The 23,250-nt window shown below is 41.9% G+C and overlaps 1 protein-coding gene across 1 annotated transcript in view; it reads left to right on the top strand.

The window, feature by feature from the left end:
* The first annotated feature begins 789 nt into the window (after positions 1-789).
* The window catches only part of LOC143904561 (lysosomal acid glucosylceramidase-like), a 97,124-nt gene continuing 74,663 nt past the window's right edge, over positions 790-23,250 (top strand). The window contains exon 1 of the mRNA XM_077419361.1: positions 790-1,452. The gene's annotated coding sequence lies outside the window, so the exon portion shown is untranslated. The remainder of the gene's footprint in view (positions 1,453-23,250) is intronic.

Here is a 23,250-nt window from a genome sequence, read left to right on the forward strand (position 1 = left end):
CTAACGCAAATAATTGTTCAGCTAGTTTTGTCTTTTAGTTTAGAGTGTGTTTATAGATATTATATATATTATCAGATGATACTAACGAGTTTATATTTAATATTAAATTTTAATTACTATAAACATTTTAATAATATTATTTAATTATTTGTTATCATAAAAATTTTTATATTTAATTATATTTTTACATTTAATCATTCCACATAAAAATAATTAAGAAATTTAATGTTAAATTTAAAATTAAAAAATAAAGTTTTTTTATAATCAGATAATAGAAATTATATAATTTACTATTATTATTTTTTGCTTCTAAATTATTATGTTTAAATTAATTAACGCTTTAAATTAATAAAAGCAATGTAATTATAATAAATTAATAAAATATGAGACGTCATATTTTTCATGGCAATTAGATTATATTCTTGATTTATTAAAATTATAAAAAAGAATTTAATTTATTAAAACTACGTAATTTTAATTCTCTCGAGACGCAAAATTGTGACACAAAGTAACAATACTAAATTTTACTTATACACAAATAAGTTAATAAGCAAATGTTAAATTGAACGTGTGGTGGCAGATAATTCATTGAGACTAACTTAAAGTACAGGTAAAGAATATTATTCAAAATAAACATTTATCTTATGGCACATATCTTGTAGCGGTGACGTATTTGTTTACGCTCGGCGCTCGGCCTTCGCGGTGGTCAGCTCTTAATTTTTAACACGATATATAGCACACTGTGCACTGCGGTGCGTAGTCGTTGTGTCATTCGGGCAGTGAGATGTGAGTAGTGCGAATCGCTCCCCGTATGATCATGTTGGTATTTTTGTCGAAATGCGATCGTTCCAAATAAAAGATTAACGTATCTCAATTCTCAACCCGTGATTGATTAACTCTCGAGGAGGGATTCGTGTGTGCGACTGAAGCGACGACCATTTAAGCAGATATTTTGCACGTGACATTTATTTAGCTACAGTTATCGAAGCATCGAAGAACGGAAGTTGTAAATTACTGTTTTCATTGAAGTGTATATTTACGGGTAATAATAATTTTATTTTATTTTGAGATTGAGAGCATATATACAGTGATATAGAAATCTTTAGATCGAGAGACTCATAACGGAATATCATAATTATACATAGATTTATTAATAATAGATGTGCATATTTTGCGGGATTTGCATTCAAAATGTAGGTATGTATTACACGTAATACTGCATTCCGATGATATATTTTCAAATGGTCTATCGAGTCTTAATTAACTATCAACTCGGTGTAATTAATTGCACCATACCGCATGATACTAGAGTGAAGTATTCGAATGGTTAATACCGCGCGCGATCGTAATTAACCGTGTTTTTGCGAATGAGTGATGTGCAAATGCAACGAAGGAACAAAAAAGAAATGCAAGCTTATGAGGCATTGGGCTATAACGAGATCCAATTACGAGGTAAAAGCAATCATTGTTTACTATTTTAATTGTTATTTGTATATTCAATTTGTTTGAGAATGATTTAAATAAGAGTTAAATATAAGATAAAAAAAGAAGGAAAAATTTTACAAATTTAATAGGAAACGGAAAAGAAATACAATTATTTTGCTAAATGTTTATTTGAAAACTGAATAACTATATAAGCATATCATAAAATTAAAAATTTTAATATTTTGGTTTTTAATAAATATTTTTAATAAAAGAAGATAGAATAGTAGTTGGTTTTAATATTGTTGCAAACACGATATAGTGTGCTTTTTTCAATGCATTTTGTTTTAAGCTGTTACAACTATTCTGAGCCGAGATAATACAATTCAAAACTAATATAATTAAAATTTTCTACTGTAAGGTCAGAGATCGATTTTCGGGAAATCATCAATTTCCTACTTTCGCGAAATAATCGACAATATCTCAGGAATCAGTCATTTGAGACAAGTGATCTTGTATTCATTGAAAGCGTTATAGTCTTAGCTTTTCAACGAGACCAAGATTATTTCGTTACGATTTTTCTGTACGAAGATATTGACGACTTTATCGACCAGTGATCTCGATATAAAGGCAAAATCGGACAGCGCGTTTGACATATCGTATTTTAAAACACTTGTACTACATGTGTTTTCACATACTGTTTTTCAGCAGCGTATTAGCGCATCTGTCAAAATATACGCAAAAAATTGACGCGACGTTCTTTTATGAATGCCGTGCGCGTGCCGCATTTTCAAAACGTCATAACTAGACAAACTAGACGGAAAAATTGACGTAGCGACATGTAACAAAAACTAATATTCTGGTATCTCGCGTCCCGCAGATGTTTACTTGAATACATAATGCTCCTGTCATGATATCTATAGACATATATTATAATAGGCTGAAGATACAACAACGAATTATAAGACAAGAAGAACCGCTAATACAAATATTAAACATTGTTTTAAAAAAATGTATATTATATGGATGTAAAAATAGCGTATAGTCACTTATCTTTCGCTTTCTCTTATTGAAAGTGATATTCAAAATGTGGCTATAAAAAATAATTTGAAACAAATCGATGAGAACTATTAAAGATTTCGGCACAATTAAATTTAAGAAAAGCAATTTTTTTATATCTATAATAAAAATGTTCCATATTGTTTTGAACTGAGAAAAATGTTGTGAGTATAGATATTATATGCAAATAGTTATAAAGAATTAATTATAAGTTATCGAAGTTGTGCTATGTTGTAACAAACTCACTTTCTCGAGGAGTGGATTATTTGCTGGCCATTAATCACCCCCGCGAAGATTTTTTTCACGAAAACTCGCCCGAGAATGTCTCGAAGTGTACATGATTGATACGCTGGACCGAAGCTCGGAGGGAAAAAGAACGTGCATTCCGAAAAAGCGCTCGAAAAAGAGTGAAAACTATCGAATTTCTTGTCGAAAGCGGCCAAACACATTTGCAATTGTATTATAACGTATCCATAATATACTTTTTAATGTTTCGAGTAATCGGAAAAAAAAATGATTGCTGTTACATCTCTACTGCTGTTGTATTGGTATTATTAATTGGCATTTTTAGATAACTAAAGAAATATTGATGGCAGGAAATACTGCTATTTTGGTACATTTCTGTGGATTTCAGATTTTGCCTGTCTTGAGATAGAGACGGGAATGTCTGACTAACATCGCCAAACATCTTCCAGTTTCGATGTTTTGGAACGCCGATTACCCGCTTCTAAAGTAGCGAACGTTGAAGTAGATAAACGAGGTCGTCGCTAAACGATCGTAAGTCTGTTTCCGCATGCATATCTCGAAAAATTGAGATGCGCGATATCTTATTTAGCTGCAGAAAACGAAATGGATGTTATAGACCGGTATTCATAGTCAGATTTTACTTCAAGACCGTCTTACAATTAACAATGTCTTAAGATGCTATATATAATACAGCTCTGTGATTGGTTCATAATATCTTAAGATCGTACTTAAGATGGTCTTGCTCCAACATGAATAGTCTTTATATTTCGCATTATCATGCGCTTGCTTATAGTAATACATGAAACTACTTATAGACTCAATATGATTTGTTGCTAGATAAATTAACTTGTGATTAGTTTTTAATCGTTAGGAATATTCGCATAAAACATAACTGTATCGTATTACAGAATAATTTCGGTCATCCTGTGGAAAATTAAAACTTTTATATACACTCGACTCTCTTTTTACGCAGTTTTTTTGCGCGTTTTTTTTACACGGTTTTTCGAAACATTTTTGTAATCTCTCGTGTATGCGTACAGACTTTAATTTTAACTTCTAATAATAAATTAATGAAAATTTTCAACTGGACGTATGTTTCCCCATATTATCAAAATTATAAAAATACGAGTAATTCTTTAGACAGATTATATTTTGCAATCATTTTTGTAGCTCCAACCATATTTTAGCAGCTTGGTTGTCATTGTCAATCATAATTCGATTATCATTTATACGTTGTTCGTTCACCCTTATTCTCTTCAAACTCAGTCATGTAAACAGCTTTCAATACAAAATAGCGTCAACTGAAGATGAGTGTGCGTGTTAAGCTATAGAAGCTTAAAATTCAGCGCAATTATTTCAGTTCAATCTCCCTGTTCTTCTTACAATTAGTTGCTCACTATATACAGTGACCAGCAAAAGTGGAAGTAAAAATGTTAACTAGAAAATGTGGAATTGTTTTTTTTTTATATTAACAGTTAGAATAACAATGTTACTGCTTTCATAATTTCTATGCAGTGAATAAAGCTATTGTTTGTCTCACAAGTTCGATGGAAAATCATCTACAAATAAAAAAAAGTTATATTTTGAACACTTTTATAATTAAGCAAATAATTTAAAAAAAAAATTATTTTTTCTTACTCATCAAAATTACGGTTTTTTAAATTACGTGGAAAATTAGTCTTTTGTTTTATCTAGATAACAATTCTTTTGCTTATTAAGTTAGCATGCAATTTACAATCAAAAAATATATATATTTGGCATTTTTATGATAGGTAAATAATTGTTTTATTTTTATACTGTATACGCATAGATACACTGTGAAAAATAAGAGATAAAATTTCTGTTTTTCGATTTTCGTCAAATTCGTTAGGCAGGAGCGGGAATTCGCACAACACGCTCGCCATGCGAGAACGATCTTCGTTACATTGCGTGTTGTTTGCGCAAAAAGAACAGTTTGCACAGCGCAACGATCCACTTGTGCAGGCGCGCGAGAGATGGATCCGATTAAACTTCTCTCGCTCTCGCTCTCCTCCTCTTTTCTCCATCCTCCTTCGCGTTTTGTTAACGTTGAGAGCGAAAAAACATTTCAGCATAGCAGCGACGAGATGCGAGAGAGCGCAGAGCGGGCGTTGATGTGACGCGGTGAACCTGGAAGCCTAAGAGGATTGAGAGAGAGAATCAGCCTTTCACAACTTAATACCCCGTCGCGGTTACCAATCGGCGATCGATCGCCGTAACGAAACGCGTCGACGTTGTCGATTAAGAGCGCCGTTCCCGTCGTGATCGTCGCGGCGCGGCGTCGACAACGACGACAACGATCTTCAGGGTTTCATGCGCGCGATGAATGCGCGGCCCCCTCGCGCAAAAGAGATTGGATTTAAGCGAGGTAACTTTCTTTCAATAAGCTCCCTTTAGCGACCATTAAAAGGCTCTTAAGGCATGCGAAAGCACCGGCGGGCGAACTTTTCCGCGGCCTGTTTTAGCAAGATGCTGCCCCGTGAAAGGAGAGCTGCGATCGACGCAACTTGACGTGGAGTCCCGTCGCGTCTCGTTTCGACTCGTCTCGTCTCGTCTCGTTCATGGGGGGTTGAAGGAAACGTAATTATGCCCGGAGTAAAAGGAACTCGATTAATGCCGCGAGAGAGAGAGAGAGAGAGAAAGAGAGAGAGAGAAATGAGCACGGTTGCTTTATTAAAGCTCAATCGACGTGAGCGATGACGCATTTTTTTCTCTTTTCTGTCGTGTTCATCGAATACGCACATTCGCGCATTAATCTTTGAACATTTCTCTTTTTTAAAGAGAAATTACGTTCTCAGAACTGATACTGGCAAAATCGCTGATTAGAGTAAGAATTAAAGTAATCTAATTATTTATAGTCAATAAAAAAAGAAACATAATGATAACTAGTGAACAGAGAAATTGTATATAAAGGAAAGGTAAAGCTTGTCGGTCTGAAAGATCAATATTGCTCTGAATGCATGATTTTTTTGCGTCAAGGATTAAGGACTAAACGAACATGGAGTTACTTCGCGAAGAAGGAGGAGCGCTGAAAGTAAACATGAATGACGTCGCTCGATTCGATCGCTCGCAAGGCTTTTATATCGGCACCGAGACCGCGGGCAAGGCATATACCTATAGGTTTAAAATGGCTTTTAGCGAGTGGCATAACGCGCGAGCCGTACCAACCGCGAGATCGCGAATCCCTCGGAAATCTCCCACGAGCGCGCGAGAGCGGGCTGCAATTTTCATAAAGTACTTCGGTGCGGTGTACATACGTGGCAACTGGAAAAATTCCAGGAATCGGACTGGCTACAAAAATACTGAAAATTCAACGGCGCGGCGACAATGGCAACTTCGTTGAGTGTATAAAGCCGCGGCCGAAACGACCGAGGGGAACTCTGCGAGTTACAGGCATTTGCATATTATCACCAATTCCGCTAGTCGAGCAGTGTCAGTCGTCGAAAACGGCAGTTCGCCAAATTCGAGGGGAAACGTGCAAGAAACGCGGGGCACGGTGTGTAATTGAGCTTGATATCAAGCCTAACTAGGAATAATTGTAACGCTCGCGATAATATTCCTTTAAATCTTTTTGTAATAACGCGAAGTAAATTTTTCCTAGAAAAGGAAACGAAAATCACAATAGTTTGCCACCCGGGTGCTTAAAAATTTCACCATTGACTTTGGACGTGAAATGAATCCCAGCCACTTACGAACTATAAATCGATGCGATCCTTCGGGCGAGACTCCGCCACGGTTCGCGAAACTTTCAAAACAGTTTTTTTTTTTTTGCGAAGCTTCAAGATGGTACAGACGCGGTTAATAAGACGACCAGACACGAAGGTATATGGAAGGTGACGAAGGAGAGGGTCGATATGTCGGAGGGTGAGTGCTTTGAATAGGAGGGTACCAACGGCATAACAACGTCCCGGGGCTTATGTGCCTCTCGTTCGATATATTACACATGTGTACGTGTATATAAATGTATATACATATATGCATGTGCACGTCGTCGCTCCCTTGTCGCTGCAGTTCGACATAACGATCCCGAGGAACAGGGAGTAACTGGCGGGCGGGGCGGTCCTCGGCTTTATCTACAGGCTACGATCGAGATTAACGAAACAAAGGCCAGGGACTCGCGACGGAATGCGTTGCCTCTTGTCGAGAGGTCGGTCCCAGAACGGCCGTATCAGGCTTTACGTGCGCGCCCATCATGATACGGAAGCCGTGCCGACAACGTCGTCGCTCGCTAAGCGTGTCGCGTCGTTTAGGGTTCCTCGGCGTGGTTAAACGCCGGTCCGTATAGCCGGTGAGGCGTATATCGTCTTGCCCTCATCGCGTTGTTTCCCGCACGTTCCTGAATTGAAAAGGAAATGTCGCGAGAGGGACTGCGACACGGACGCTGCGACGTGGACGGAAGTTGGAGGAAATTGGAGATTCACAAGGTTGATAAAGATGTGCGTTAGACTTCCGGGAGAAACGGCTATAATTATAAACAATCAGACACATTTAGCAAGTCATTAAAAAGAAATTTATTTTCAAGACTTGCGTACAGATGATTTAAAGCAATATATATCTTATGGCAAAGAAACATATTGAAATTTAGATACCGATAAAAAAAGCGCATGTATTTAAACACTTTCTAATCAGTGCGCGTAACGCATCGAATTAAAAGCCGATTTATTCGCCGTGTAAATCTTAGATCCTCAGCCGCTGTAATATTTCTCGGCAAACTTGCCGCCCAATCCAATTTCACCGGTGGTGATTTATAGCCCGCGGCATCAGCCAACTGTTCGCCGAGCGGTTTCTCGCTCCATAAGATGATTCGACTCTTAACCGGACACTACGGGGCGGTCCGCGAGGGCGGTTCGCAGTTGCATCCGATTACACCGTATAAGTCCCTGCAGGCACCGGCACCGGCTTGTAATTTTCGAACAGATGCGCGCTATTATGACCGCGGCGGTCTACCGACTTGCAATGCGATGCGAAACAGAATATATACAGCGAGCGCGAAATGCACGGGATGGCGGGAGGGTAGATACCGCCCCTATTCTCCCATTCACCCTCGTCCATTGTCTTCTCTTTGACGTCGTAGAGAAGACGATGCCGGGAACTTCATTAAGGGTACTTTGTAGATTTTCAAACGACTTAAAGTACCGGGTTCTGGCGAATCGTGCCGAGCGTCTCACGGAACTGCGTACTAATTACGAACGCTTCGGACCGAGTAATCATTTTTCAAAGAGGCAGCTCTCGAGAGAAGCTCTAGCTTCGCCGAGGAATCGTGATACACTTTTACGCGCGTGCTTAATTGAACGCGTTATATCTCGCTTCGTTCCTTAAAAGCGGAAAGAATAAGCACTCTTGACGTAATAGCGAGGGAAAAAAGCAACCGTGAAATTTATTCTGTATAAGAAAATTTTTCTAAGAGCGCGATATTGGCACGATATTGAGATCGATCTTGTACTACGCACAGAATGATTTAAAAAGAAGTCAAGATAAAAAGATTGAATACTTTATATCATTAAATTCCTCGACTTTTTTTTAGTTAATATGTATATAACAAATTGATTCAACTTACCAATTAAAATTAAACTAAACTTTACCCGCCCATTTTATAAAGCAAAGCTATATAAAAAATAAAATCGACCAAAAACGAACAACAGAGTAGAATGTAAAGATTAAAATTACTATGAATAATATTTCGCCATGAATAAACGATTTTTAATTTTTTATCCTAAAAATTAAATTACCATAAATATTTTACCACGAATAAATGGGATTTTTAATCTTTACGTCCTATTGTTACTCGTTTTTGGTCGATATCCTTTTTCATAGTTCAAATTATATTATTTTTTTAATTAAAATCGATAATTAGTACTGATTAGTTTTCTTTCCTTTGTCGTGCTTCTTGAGATTACAACCGCAAAGTTGGAAAATATAGGGTAAGATCATCGCGTTTATCTGTTATGTTTGAAATTAGCATGCAATCAGTTTTGGCACAATCGCCATTGTACGTTCGTGGCTTCGTGGTTCTATGTCTTGATCAATTTCCCGCGTTCGCATTCGCAGAATATATCTCGGCTTTCGTAGCTGAATTTTAGTCTGACGCATCGCGTATCGATGACAAAGACTACTGAGCAACGAGCTCGTACAAGGCTTTCCGCTGGTACAGCAACGTAGAAATCCTCAATTTCACGGTTCACTTGCCGGGAACCGGTAGGAGTTCTCCTAGCCGTGCATTTTGCGGCGCATCCATTCTAGAAAGAAGTGGTTCTTCCTCTTGTTTCCCTTCGAGAGCGTACGTCTATACGCGAGTTCATCGCCGCGCGTCATCCTCGTCAAGACGAGTCGCGTAGTTCAAACTCGACAACGTGCGCAGCGCCTTTCATGAGCCAATTTGTGCAATTGCAATTCAAAGCGTAAGTAGAATCGAGGAAAATGAGGGGGATGGCGCAACTGCAAACGTCTCGCATCCGCAATCTGCGCGAGATTATAGAAACGTCTCGATTATCTCAACCGGTGCGATGGATAATCGAGAGATCTCACAATAGGAATACCAAGATTCAGTTGTAGTACGAACTCCAGATTGGAAAAATCTGCATAAATAAGATCCATCGAGTGTAAATATTAGCAGAAATAAATGTAAATAATTCTGATTCTACACGTTACACCTGTTTCACACAATTATACAGCCGTTATTAATAGAAAAGATCCGAAAATCTTTCCTTTGCACTTACGTAAAATCTCCTCGTCATCGTTGAAATGTTCTCTTTAAATAAAATACATCCCGGTCGTGCAGTCGTTCGGCTGTTTTCTCCACTGCGAAGTTATTAACTTTCCGAACTGTTGCCGCGCGTGTTTAAAGCTTTCTTTCGTCGGGCAAACGAGCCCTCACTCCACATAAATAATCGAGCCGCTGCCACCGGGAGCCACGTAGTTACGAAGTTTACAACTACCGGCGCCGTTTGGTGCCTCGCGTACGCTTTTATATCGCGTCGGATAAACAAGCTCCGACGTTCTCGCTGCTCGCAGGCTCATTCGAGTTCATGATGCCTTTCAGGTATACCACAAGCCGCTCGCATGCATACATATCCGCGGGATATATATGCAAGACAATATGTGCCGCGCGCGCATTTTCTTACCACCGAGACGACGACGACGTCTCGAGGAATCGGGGAAAATTGGTCGGCAACGACGCGAAACTCCGCGCGCCGAGGAGAGACGAAAAAACCTCGGTTCCCACCACCCTCAAACCGCCAACGACAATTCGCCGAGCTAACGAAGCGAGCGCGGGTCAAAGCACCGGTTAATTAAACGTTCCTCCGACGTCGCATTCAATCTTCGACGATCTCGTGGAAACGAGACGCGAGGCTTCTCGAATTTCTCGCAGAGGAAGTCGCGCAGTCGCGACTCTTCGATCCTCAGAGGATCCGTCAATTTTCGGATGGCGAGTCTTCGGAGCTAAACATTTTTCGAGCCCTTTCGAGGCTGAACGCGGTTTTTCTTCTATTTTACACGTGCGATAAGCGATATACATATGTGGCTCTAAGAAAAAATATCTCTGAATAGAATTGATAGATGAAACTTGACTTTCGTTAGTTAGATCCGCTTTTGCCCCGTATATTTTCATCGCTCACGCTCGTCACGGTCCTTGCGGAGGACCATTGTGCGAGAGCAGACCCTCTCGGAATAACGCTAATAACGCAAAACGGAGACTGCTACGTCACGATGTAGCTTTTTTGTGAATGGAAAAGGTCTCGCCATTGTTCGACAAGTGAGGGACGCATTCTATCTACGACTCCTCGTTCGTTTCCCGGTGACGATCGCACTTCCTGACAACTCATCATTTCCTGAAATATAGGGATAGTTTTATTTCTCCTTTTCGTTTTATATGATATATTAATATTTATATATTAATCGCTTAAGTAGAATTTTCCGTACATCTTAATTTATTATACGCTTCTTCCTCTTCTTTGTGCAAGTTTCGTAATTCTGAGAGCATCATTTATCACTGAGCGACGATCAAACAAAATTACGCGAGACGGTGAAGAAATCGCTTTGGCAAGTGTCGCCTCGTTAACGGGACGGAACGGGCGTAAAGACACGCTGGCGTGGCCGTCAGCCACAAGGGCGCCCGGGAAATCAGTGTCCGGTTGCAATTAATGTCCTAATTGCCATTGGGAAGATCAAAGGAGTAATTAACGCAATACGTGTAATCCTAACGGTTATAAAAATACGAGCCGCGCAAGCGTAGATTTCATTGAGAAGCAACTCAACACTCCAACGCTGTTTTCCAACTCTGATGACTCCTCTCTCTCTCTCTCTCTCTCTCTCTCTCTCTCTCTCTCTCTCTCTCTCTCTCTCTCTCTCTCTCTCTCTCTCTCTCTCTCTTCCTCTCGTAAAGCTGCGTGTTAAATTATGCAATCGACCTAGTTTGCAGCATCTAAAGTTATTTTAACATCTGTTTTTCCCATTATCAGTATTTTTACGAAATTACATTTACTTTTCCAGCTATCGTTATTTGCCGTACGTGTTTCTCACATTTTTACGATCGCAGATAATTTCACGTCCAGCTTGCTGTTCCTGTGCTCATGGATATTTACGTTCGTTGCAGTATATAGGAATTTACGTAGGTATACTCGTCTGATTGTCTCGCAAACGTGATACGCAAACGTCGCTGAATAATGAGTATAATTTTGCACAAGGGCCGGGAAATCGATTTTACTCACTCGTCGCGGGAATGAGCGCGACTCGTAAATTCACCGATACATCGATACGCGAAATGAAATTTATAATACAGATACGCGTCTTCGACGTAAAACGAAAGCGCGCAGTATATGTTGATTCCTTGGAAATAAGGCTTGGAAAAGGCTGCATTGCACGCGTATGCAGAACGAACGAAATAAAATTTTATAGCTCACAGTCCATAGACACTGAGCCCGTATCGAGAATACAGTTACCGGAACTAACACCTTCCAAACCGGATATCGCATTCTCGCGATCGCTTCAGAACGCCGGCTGTAAAAACAATGCGTTGCTTGAAAATTATTCGAGCGATATTATATATATATGTATACCCACCTGACTCAAAATATCTCTATCCTCTGTTCCAGAAATATATTTCCCGTTACTTTTTATATCTTGTCCGTAGATACGCTTCTCTATACATCTCGCACAGAGCAATTTCGAAATATTTCAAATCAAGGAGATCATCCCTCATTCACATAATACATATAACGAGATATATAAAAATCCGTTTTCGCTTTAGTTTTCGAAACTCTCCCGTTTATTTATCACGCGCGAATGTTTATACGATCGAAAAATTCGCGTATATAATATGGAGAAATTTTGCTTTTCCGCGCTCGTGCGAAACGCGGCGAATTATTCGCGTAACGTGCGCCATATCATTCTAAAGTTGGGACTCGTTTACCGGGGCGTGAACAGTGAGGCTTGTTATTTTACGCAAACGGCGGCACGGCGGTATAACAATAGCGAGAATGTTACGCCGCCCCCGAACAAACACACCGCGCCGTGCGAGCGGCGTGACGGTGGGGCTGTGGCCGAAATCGCAGTGCGGAGACGTAATCTTGAGATCCCCATACGGTCTTGTGTCGAGGGTGTAATTGCCGCTCGGGGGCAATCACGAGATTATCACGACAGCGGCGTTCCCGTGTCCGTCGACTCTTAGGGTCGCCCTAGTGAGCCATTGCCTTGCGGTAGAAACAAAGGTATCAGCGCGGCGGCTTTATTAAGCTTGGCCGGGACCTGCCGACAAAGCACCGATAGTTTCGGCTAAATGAAATATGGGTCGGCTATAAATACCGACCTATCGATAGAGGGTAGGGGAAAGGGGTGCTTGACATCGCCCATGGCGCTACGACTTCGGACAAAGGATAACTGTATTCGCTTCAGTTGACTTGGGAAGCAATCAAAGCTGCATCGCGTCGCCATATCGCGGCTCATTCGTGCGGCAGGAACCCGCGAGACAGATCGAAACTGGATAATTTCAGTATCTTTCCGTGGACATTATTAGCGTGGTTCATTCCAGACACCTCTATGCCGAGACGGTCTTTATAATGTTTTTAATGAATTTTTAGGAGCGGCTATTTAAAACGTGAAATATGTTATTCTATTTTATACATTAATATCGCTTATAAACGGTATTAAAAGTAAATGTACTGATGGATACTTAAGACCTATGTCTGGGCACCTTTATCATTTTAGTTTTTAAATAAGTGTAACGCGAATTAAAATCAAAGATAAAAATGTAATACAAAAAAATATGTTTATCTTTGATTCTTTGATTTTAATTCGCGTTATAACTTATTTAAGGACTAAAATGATAAAAATGTCCAGATATATATAGGTACGTGTCCAGGCATTGATACATTTACCTTATTATCAAATCGTTAAGATTAATTCTTTTTGGAGCGGAACAAAAAACGCGAACAAAATTAAGGGCGAGGATCTCTCTTGAATCCGATGTAATGCCGAACAATGTTAAACGGCTTGGTACAGCCTTCTTATTCGCAAATGCGATTTGTCGTACCTCATAATAAAGCGACATCGACAGAGAGAGAGAGAGAGAGAGAGAGAGAGAGAGAGAGAGAGAGAGAGAGAGAGAGAGAGAGAAAGAGAGAGAGGTAGATAACAAAAGTGACTGGCGCTACTGAAGGGTGTTCGCAACAGAGTTTCAAAGAGCCTCAGCGTTTCTTCCATTACAGAGCATATCTTTGGACATAGTCGCGAAATAACGGCCGCGTAATTTTGCTTTGATATAATTTCAAAGTGCATGACGCTTTCAAGGTTTAAAGAAGCGGCGTCGTATGCATCAGTATTTGTAGTTCGAGTATATCGGCATACGCGAATGAGAGACACGCTTTCGGCAAGATCTAAATTCGGTATTGTGCCCGCTTTAAATTTTAATCCCCGTGTGATGCGGTACTGAAATTATCTCGGTTAAAATACACGTATTTCTAATTATTCATATCGTCTGTTTTCAACCTTGTAGATTCGCAATCTGCACGTTTGCGGAAACTTCGCTGCAATGTATTATTTCGGTTGCGATTCAATTTTTAATTAAGCTCCCTCCCTACCATCTGCATCGTACAAGCGGCACTCAGCCACGTTAAATTGTAACCTGTTTGTCGTATTCGGCGTATCAGACTTCCGGTCAAACTGGTAAATGACCGGGGTAGAACTTTCAGTTTGCCGTACGCGCAGCCTCAAGGCAATGAAGATCTCAATAACGTGAGTGTTGTCCGAACACCTGTATTGAATCCGTCTTTATTTGAAAAACAAACGTTTTGCAATCCAGCTGGACAACGGACGTGTACCTTGAACAATTACAGAGAGGTGAACAAAGTAACGAAAGTATCGTAAAATGTATCAATTATTTTCCCAACCGCCTTCGCGCGTATATCTGGTGCGTTAATCAAAGCGAATTTCCGTTGCGCCGGACCCTCGCGCGATTCACTTTGCCAATACTCGCCTCAGTCGCCGCGCCGCGTCGACAGTCGACACACACTACTGACGCTTTCCCGTTGAAAGCCCCGAGAGCAAACGCGCGTCAGAAAGCTCCCGGTGTAGTCGCTCGCCAACATCTAATAGCGTTCTCTTGATAATCGCTAAAGCGTAAAGCTCAGAGAGGCGACGACGAGAGAGAGAGAGAGAGAGAGTGCTTCCGCTCGAGATTCTCCGGACAAGACTCCGCGCGCGACTGTCATTTTCTTAAAGCGACTCCGTGTATAACTCCGCTCTTGTACTTAATACATGAACGAGGGAACGACGACGGGATCGGGGGGGAGAGAGATGGGAGAGAGCTTCCCTTTCTCGGTATTCCAGGTCGGGGGTGCTCTCGAAACGGCGAAAGCCAAACAGCGACAGTCCTAGGTTCCTCGTTTCTGGGGAAAAGCTCGTGGCTTTCGATCGAGACGCGACTCTCAAAGCGTCGTGCTTTTCGCTCGAAGGGAAAAAAGGAGAAGGAAGGGAAAACGGTCGTCTCTCCTCGGCGACGTTCTCGAGAAAACGGCGGCGAATAGCTCGGGATCCATTTAACTTGAATAGCGTTCGTCGACTCACAGCTCGCAGCTCGCAAAAGTCGCAGAGAAGCAGTCGAATAAGAAGAAATATATATCGCGTTCCATTTACCATGATCGCGTTCTCCGTCTACTGCTGTAGACGGTAATGCCTGATACTTCTCTCGTGACGCGACAACGCGCGTTAACATTATCAGAGTTTAGCGTGTATTAGCACGTAAACGCAAATATTTTCTATTTCTATTTCTTTTTCTTCAACGTGCTGTGGCGAAAACTTTATGACCTTACATTCTATTCTAGTAATTAAAGATACAATTGAAAAGCCAAAATTAAGATATATATATATATATATATATATATATATATATACACACACATATATATATATATATATATATATAGGAATTTTTAATTATAAAATTTTCTGGACGTTATAGAGATGAAACGAAACGTTGAGATGTTTGGTCGTCAGTGTACTCTCGAAACACGGCACGCGGAAACGTCGTCAGACACAAGCAAGCGCGCGTGCTGATAGTCACTGCGAGGAAACCGAATCATTTCCGGGGTATTTGCAGCGTCAAAGGCAGCCTCGTCGCGCCGGTGGTGGTTTCCTCCGTCCCGTGTCGCGGAAAGAGAAAATCGACTCTTAGCATTATGACAAGGTAATACGATGCGACGTACCAAAGGGCGCTCTTGAGGACGATAGATCTCGCCGATCTGCCGAGGCAGTCGATCGAGAGCGCCATTGCCAGAATCGCTCGGCTCGAGGAAGGAGATGGAAGGGACGCGTTGAAAAGAGCAGAAATTGCGATTTTCAGGTCGGCTGTTTCCAACCCCAACCTATCGCCATCTTTTTCTTTACATCCTCTCTTCCTCCTCTCTCTCTCTCTCTCTCTCTCCCTCTCTCTCGGTCTCTCTCCCGGAAATCCCGAGAGGGATTTGACGCTCCAGCTGTATTTTACGTTTGGCAAACCGCGGAAGGAGCGGGAGGTAAAAGGAATCGGCACAATCGTCGATGATCGCGCGAACGTGCTTACCGAATTCTCGGCTTCTTACTCGAGCGCAATTTGATTACCGGACGTCGTGTCGTCGGTATTTCACGCTATTTCCAACCGCGCGCGCGCGCACGCACGATTTCCCCCGCATTTGACTCGGAATGAATTGCCCGTTAGTCGTATTGTAAAGATAGTACGCGCGCACCCGCACCGGATACTCGCGCGATCCACTTTTCATCCCGTTTCTAATTCATCGCATCTCATCCGTATCTCTTCTCGGGGCATATAGGCAACCCGGTAAAGGATCTCTTCCCTTCTACTACCCCGTTGTTTTATCGAGTATGCATCCCGTCTCACATTTAGTTGAAAGTATGCGAAAGAAACGGCACTCCGCGTTTCTACAAAACGCCAGAGAGAAATGGCGTGGATCTCTTGAAAAATAAAAGCAATATTGTTCCTCGGAGAGAAACGCTTCTTGCGAAACAATTTTATTGTTTTATTTAACTTCTTGCACTCGCGCACGCGCGCGCTTTTCTAGTGCTTTCATTAAACGCGTGCTTCGGATATTTTATTCAGCAATTTTCGACGAAATTCTTTTATAAGTGAAATTGATTGTTATCCACTGAAAAATCACGACTTATGTATAGCAACGAGCATGCAGGTCTTCGCTGTTTTTTTCATCAGGTCTTTCCTTTTTCTTATCTCGGTGCAATTTGGACCATCATTTTTGGAAACGCCTAAGCGTTTGACTTCCGCTCTTCAAGACTGCTTTCTTATCTCGCTCGCAATTTGGACTATCATTTCTGGCCTAGGCGTTTGACTTTCGCTCAGTTAAGACCATTCCTTCGCACTGCAGCACGACGCGATCGATGCGACGCGAAGAAATCAACCGTATAACGAAAAATGCATGGCCAGCATAGTGAATTGCTACCGATCAGAGGAAAAAAGAGGACAACATTTGTTTTTACGAGGATGAAGAAGTCAGGGAGAGACACGAAAGCGGCCTTCCATTGCAGCGGTTTGTGGTGCTCCAAAGTCGGCAACCATCAACGTCGCGGACGCGATGCGATGCGACGTCGACGTTTCGACATGATATCGATTCGAAGGATTACCGCCGAAGTCTGATCTGTTTGGACAGAAGAGTAACCGCGGCATAGGGCGTGAAATGGCGGAATGACACTATATCGTCCTTAACGCAAATGGTTCGTAAATGCATATATCTGCCATCGCAAGCACTGTGCCGACTAATTGCGATAATAAATATAATTATTACTGCTACAGTTCATTGCATTTTGTTCAATTTGCTTTCGCGTTACGAGATGACATCGCTCGGTTAATAATAATCCTATTAATTGCTTTTATGTGACAAATTCCGTTTGCGTCCTTCTCGATATAGCTGCAGTAGTGAAATAAAAAAGCAGAGCGGGCATAAAAGAATGCAATTATTGCGGATAGCGCTATTCTTTTCGGCTTATCATCCGTCATTCAGCTGGTTTTACAAACTGCATATATCCGCGTTTTGAATATCTAATGCTCTGTTTCGACATTCAAACGTCGAATCGACCGTATATCGACATATGCGGGGGGGGGTTCAGTCATACGCTTCCCAAACCGCCTTAACCGTCTTTCACTCTCCCCCAAGCGCCGCGAGGGGTGCGGATGAACGCACGGAGGGGGTCGGCGCATCCGCGTAACCAGGTCATGCTGCGCGATGTTGGCGGGTCAGGATCAGGTCCTGACAAATATCGAAACACATCGTCCTAACTCGTGTCAACCGCCGACTATAAAAGGGTAGTTCACTGCTAACCTGTATATATAGGGTGATACGGAATTACTAATCGTTCTCTTTAACATTTAAACATTTACAAATGAACGAGAATCTATTTCTTTTACGAAGTTTAGTCGTATTGCCGTTAATTTTGCTTTGTGCCATTTCTTTTAATTATACCGGCAAAACAAGAATATTTGCTTAATTCTGAAAAGGGAAAGATTTACGTATTTAAAATGCAATTAATCTATAATCTCGTACTTCTTTTTACGATTCTATAAATAATTTTATTTTATATCTCGTCGAAAATAATTGCACGTGAAAACTCGTATATGCAAAAATGTTACTTTTATTCGATTTTACTCGTACTACCTCAACCTCCCACGCATCATTTATCTTCTATATTGCGTGCAGAAGTTATATGAATAAATGGCGACTCTGAATCATCCGATGTACGCCTGTGCGTGTAAGTAACTACGTGGCCGATCGTACATACGTGTACGCGCCGGCATACGTATGTTTATCAACCCGCGTCGTGTGTACGCTCCGCTCGCTCAAAGTCCCGGCCGTGGTTACCCAACCGGGCGTGTTTAACGAGACACGAGCACGGCTCACGTCAGATCGACGGCACCGACGGCCACCGACGGCCACCGACACACGAACGAATGCATCACGGCCGAGTAACTAGCGTGCTTTTTAAATGAAAAATCTCGCCGGCCGCGTTCGACGCTTTTCCCAGCACGTCCGCGGCTCGTTTGTTTTCTCGCCCGTTTAAATACCCGTTGACAATCCGAGCGTTGCGATTCGATTCATTCGCGCCCGGAGCGCGTTTGACATATCCGTCAAGTCCCGTTTAAATCACTCTTTAGTAATAAATTCTAATAATCATTCTGTAAGTAACACGGCAATATATGTTTGGTATACATTTTGTTGTCCCATGCACGTATAATCTCTCGCGAGCCAGTCTCTCCCCTTTAATAAATGACAAATCGTCAAAGCAATGTACCCAACGAACTGGCATCGTAATTCTGTGACGAAACGAGGATTCACTCCTCCACGTCACATTTCGTACGATGTTATTGTGACTGGCGACATTCGCAAAGTGAAGTAGGGGGTGAATATTATTTATTCACGTCAAAATGCGATACCGTCGTCACGCTCGTCATCTCGAGTGGGATTCAACGAGCGACGAAAGGGAAGGCGAGTCGTTAACTTAGCCGGCTCGTCGACGACGGCTGAGGTACGTAACGAAGAGTGCATGAATACAAGAGAAACACGCAATCTCCGTAATATAGGGAAAGACACGCGCAAAAATGGAACGGTTGGGGTAAGTTCATGGAGGGTAACGTTTCTCGAGCGCGACGAACAATGTTCTTCGGCGAACACACCGGTGGCCGAGCGACTGTGTAATTAAAAAGTGGAAGCGCAGACGGAAATTGTTGACGCTGCGAAGGCTCAGAAATCCCCGTCACCTCCGGGGCGTTCGCGAGCGACGCTACGTGCCGTTCGGCAACATTCTCGGAATCTATCCAGATGGAACTGAGGCAAAAGAGATTTATTTTGCTTTCTCTATTTGCCGTGTGGAAAATGAATTCCGGACGATTAAAAACGTCGTAAAACGTAAAAAACCCTATCACTTTGGAGAACGTTTTTTCCAAGCGCCAACTATGGTCTCTCTTTTTCTCTCCCTCTCCCTCTGTCTCTCTCTCTCTCTCTCTTTTTCTGAGTGCAAGTACGTTTGGTTGCGTGACGTGATCCCCACAAAGTGACCCAGACGCGATCAACGAAATGAAGACTGTTTAAATCTCGGAAAGCTAGCTTCACACTTTGAGGACAAAATGTAGAGAGTCAAAATGCAACAGTTTTATGAATTAAAATGTAAAACATCGTAACGCGTTTTAGTCGCACTCAAAGGTGGTGCACAGATTGTATCTTCAGAAACGTGACTTTTGAGAAATTATGACCCGAGAGATTCGACATTTCTACACGAACATCGCGATAAATTCGAACATCCGGAACGATTGCAAAAGGGCATGAAAATGCGCGCCGCATAAGAAACGAGTAGTTCCCGATAGCGTTTGAAAAGGATCGCGCGATGCGATGGTCTGCCGCGCCGCGCGTTCGTTTAAATTTCCCACGATTATCGTGGCCGGTGTTTTATAAACGAACGAATAAACTTACGGGCTCGAATGTGGGCGCTCCTTTAACGACGACGACGTTTCTTACGTCGGCGTCGTCGGTGCTTTTATCGAAAAGTTAGTGCGCTATGCAACGATGACGGCCCGCTTTCCGTCCTCACGGATGAGAACGGGGAAAAAGCTTCGGACTCTCGAGCAATTCCACTCGTGATAATATATTAAGTTCGCGATAAGGTCCGCGGACGGAGAAAGAGGGAGACAAAGAGAGAACGTCGCATAATAAATAGCCGTCCGGAGTTCGCGTATGAGGCGGACGAGTCGCTAACGATGACATTCGTTTATCGCACGTGCAGCTGCGGCTTTAACCCTTTATGTGCCTAGCAGCCTGCGCAAATTCCTCGCTTTTTCCATAGCCCCAGATAATATAAAGCAGAGAGAAAGAGAGAGAGCAATAATTTCGCTCGTAATTTGATATTTCCGATGCTACACGGGAGGCTATTACACAGCCCCGGACGACATTTTTTCTTTTCCTTTTTTTGAGAATTAGAACAATTAAGCACTGAAAAAGATATGAAATTAATGAAACTCTCCGTAGAAAAATAGTATATAGAAGAATAGTACACAATAATTATGAACCATTTATATCAAAATTACATCAAAAGAATGTTGAAAATCGTATATGCCATTTATGCGAAAAAAATGATACAGCGGTAAAGCGTAATGTCGGATATAATTGAATTAAATTTCACGGAACTGTAAAGCGCTAATTATCGGAAGGCGAGCGAGGCGAGCGTAGCAAAGTGCGGAGCTTTCAATACATTTACAACGCCCGCAACACTGCTGACAACACGAAGATTTCCCATTTCGACGCCAAAGTTGCATCGTCGCTAAAGTTGCGATAGATTGGGCTCTTGTTAGCACTCAATTTCACAACATAATGCGCGTGCAGCTGCAGCTCGCTCTTGTTAATCGGCAATTGTGGTAAGGGAAAGAGGCGGAGGAGTGAAATTCTGCAGCATAGGATTTTTGACATCGACACGAAATCTCAAATAGCTTCCTTCAAACTTCAAGCCGTATAATTTTATCGAAAAGCGAGATCCATTGATATTGCTATTATATGAGTGAGCTGCACAAGAGCCACTTAACTAATATGCTAATTAGAGACTTTTATCTCTCTTCAGATCGTAATCCCAGTAATTCTAGATAAAAGAAAAATAGTTCATATTAAATTAATGTCGAGAAATTACAATAATTAACGTTGCCCATGTCAATAGCTAAGCAAAAAATGTAGTCTCATCATCTTTTGTTTAAAAAATTTTTTTAAATTACAAAGAATTTTTTTCACAGTCATGTTTTATGTGCCACACATTTTATCATAATGTACGATGTAATGTTACTTTATAGTGGCGTAAAAAGCTGTTGCAGTCTAAACTGCGACTAATCACGGTTTAATGTACATAATCGGCCATAAGCCCGATGCAACAAGGTATAAGAAAATGACGACGGCCGGCTGCGCGGCGGCCGGTCTGACTGCTCGCGTCTTTTCTACACTGCAACGGCCGTAACGAGGAGTCGTTTATCACCGGCGATAGTAAAGCCGGAGACCGGACGCTGTTCGATTCATTTAGTTATGTTAACGAAGTATTAACGCGCGCGATAAGCTGCCATCTTCGTGCAAACACGATGAGTTAAGCGCCGATGAAAAGAGAAAAAGGGAGATGTAAGTTTCGCGCGGCGTTTTACACAGCGGCGGACCGGAAGCCGTGTAATTTTTCTTCCGAGTGGCACGTTCAAGAAGCAAACGAACCGTCGGGCGAGTTAATTTATTCCGCAAGCATCGTGTGACGGGCGATCCCCTATTAACTCGTTCTCCGCAACTCCGCTTGGCGCGGTTTAAAGAATTATCGTATGCTAATGCTCGCGATATGCCAGCGATTAAGCCCGGGGAAACGAGATTAAACGACTGATAGTTCTTCATTATTAGTCCGTAATCGGACGAGAAAAATGGCGGTGCTTAAGGGCTAGCTAAATCCGCATTACGCTTTTTTCATAACGTTCGCACTCCATATTTCCATGGTCCAAGGGTAATTTCGGACGACTGCTCCCCGGGTTTTTAGTAAATTACCGCGACAGATGTTACGATCGGAAGAATTTCCACCAGCTGCCTAGGGACGCCGTTTGCGGTGGTGGACGGTCGTTCGTCGTTTTAATTGTGGTCGATCAGCGCGGAATAGTTTGGGAAGCGAGAGCGGGAGCACGATTCCGGACAACGTCGCGGATAATACACCTCGATTTAACGACCGTAAAAAAAAAATGTATAATGTCGAAGCAGACCTCGAGGCAACGCCCGACTCGTCAATCGGGTGCTCTGCCCGGAAAGGAACCCGTCCGCAATTTCCGCGCGCTGCATTTACGAGCCTTTTTTGTCGCTCTTAACCCGCCGAACTTTATACGACATAAACGCGTGCATGAAAGCTATATAGGAAAGGAAAAACGTCAACCACCGCAAAGCGCGTTAAGATCGAGATCAGTGTAAAAGCGTTGGCCGCGGTAATGGCTGACGTCGAGGCGTCGTCGTTCACTTAATTTTACTCCGCACATATATTTGCGCATAAACATCATGCAGTTTATGCGACCATTCGATGCAATGCGTTAACGTTGGCTCGCAATGCTGATGTCTAAACGAAAAGAAAGACCATAAAAGGTGTACATAAAACGTGTGCATATTTTTTTATGTCATATTGTTATTTGGTCATTCGCATATTCTTTAAAAAAAGTATTAAGAAGCCAAATTATTTTTTCAAAGTTAAGTATATTACGGAAAGATAGTGAGGAGAAAGAACAGGCAGATATATCAAAACGCGTATTGTCTCGTCCTTTTGTCTGACGTCACTCGAGAATTATCTTAATTGGCAAACGTATGCATTAGACAGCAGTCGTTGCGTCGCTCTTCATCAACATGGGGTTTTAATTAAGCGCCACGCATGAGAGTAGAAACTCTTCAGCCACAACGAAACGTGCTCAACGGGGATTACCGTGCATACGAGTTTTCGTAAAATTAGGCTTTTTATTTTCATCCCGGATGGATATATGTTACGTAGTAGACATAAAGATTTACGATTTTATAAAACTGCGCTAATTAAATCCGCGAAATTCCGCGAGGACTATTGTAAAAATCGTAAAATTGAATTTCGAAACCGCGCGACGATGCCTTAAAAGAAAAAGAAATCGCGGTAGTTATATACTTTACTTGCTGAAATGTACTGAAAATAAGCCTGATTTGCGACGTTGTAATTCCATCGAAGTTAGCAGAAGTTAAACACGCGTGCATTGCAGCGAGCTAAACGTCCGCATTCGCGTCCAAGTTTACCTACAAAACAGAAACTTCGTGACGTATTTGAAGAGCACTTCGGATCTTAACGCGCGCGCGCGCCGTTTCGAATCTTAAGATACATCGGTCTGATTTATTGTGTTTTTCGCGCGATCTAAGAACGTGGACGCTCCGCGTTATCTGTTGTCGCTCGGCTGAACTCCTGACGCGGCGGCCATTCGTGAGAAATTTTTCCAGACGCCGGTATTTCCTGGCT

Source organism: Temnothorax americanus, unplaced genomic scaffold (assembly GCF_048541705.1).
Source record: "Temnothorax americanus isolate GAGA-0224 unplaced genomic scaffold, ASM4854170v1 Scaffold54, whole genome shotgun sequence".
Classification (NCBI taxonomy): Eukaryota; Metazoa; Arthropoda; class Insecta; order Hymenoptera; family Formicidae; genus Temnothorax; species Temnothorax americanus.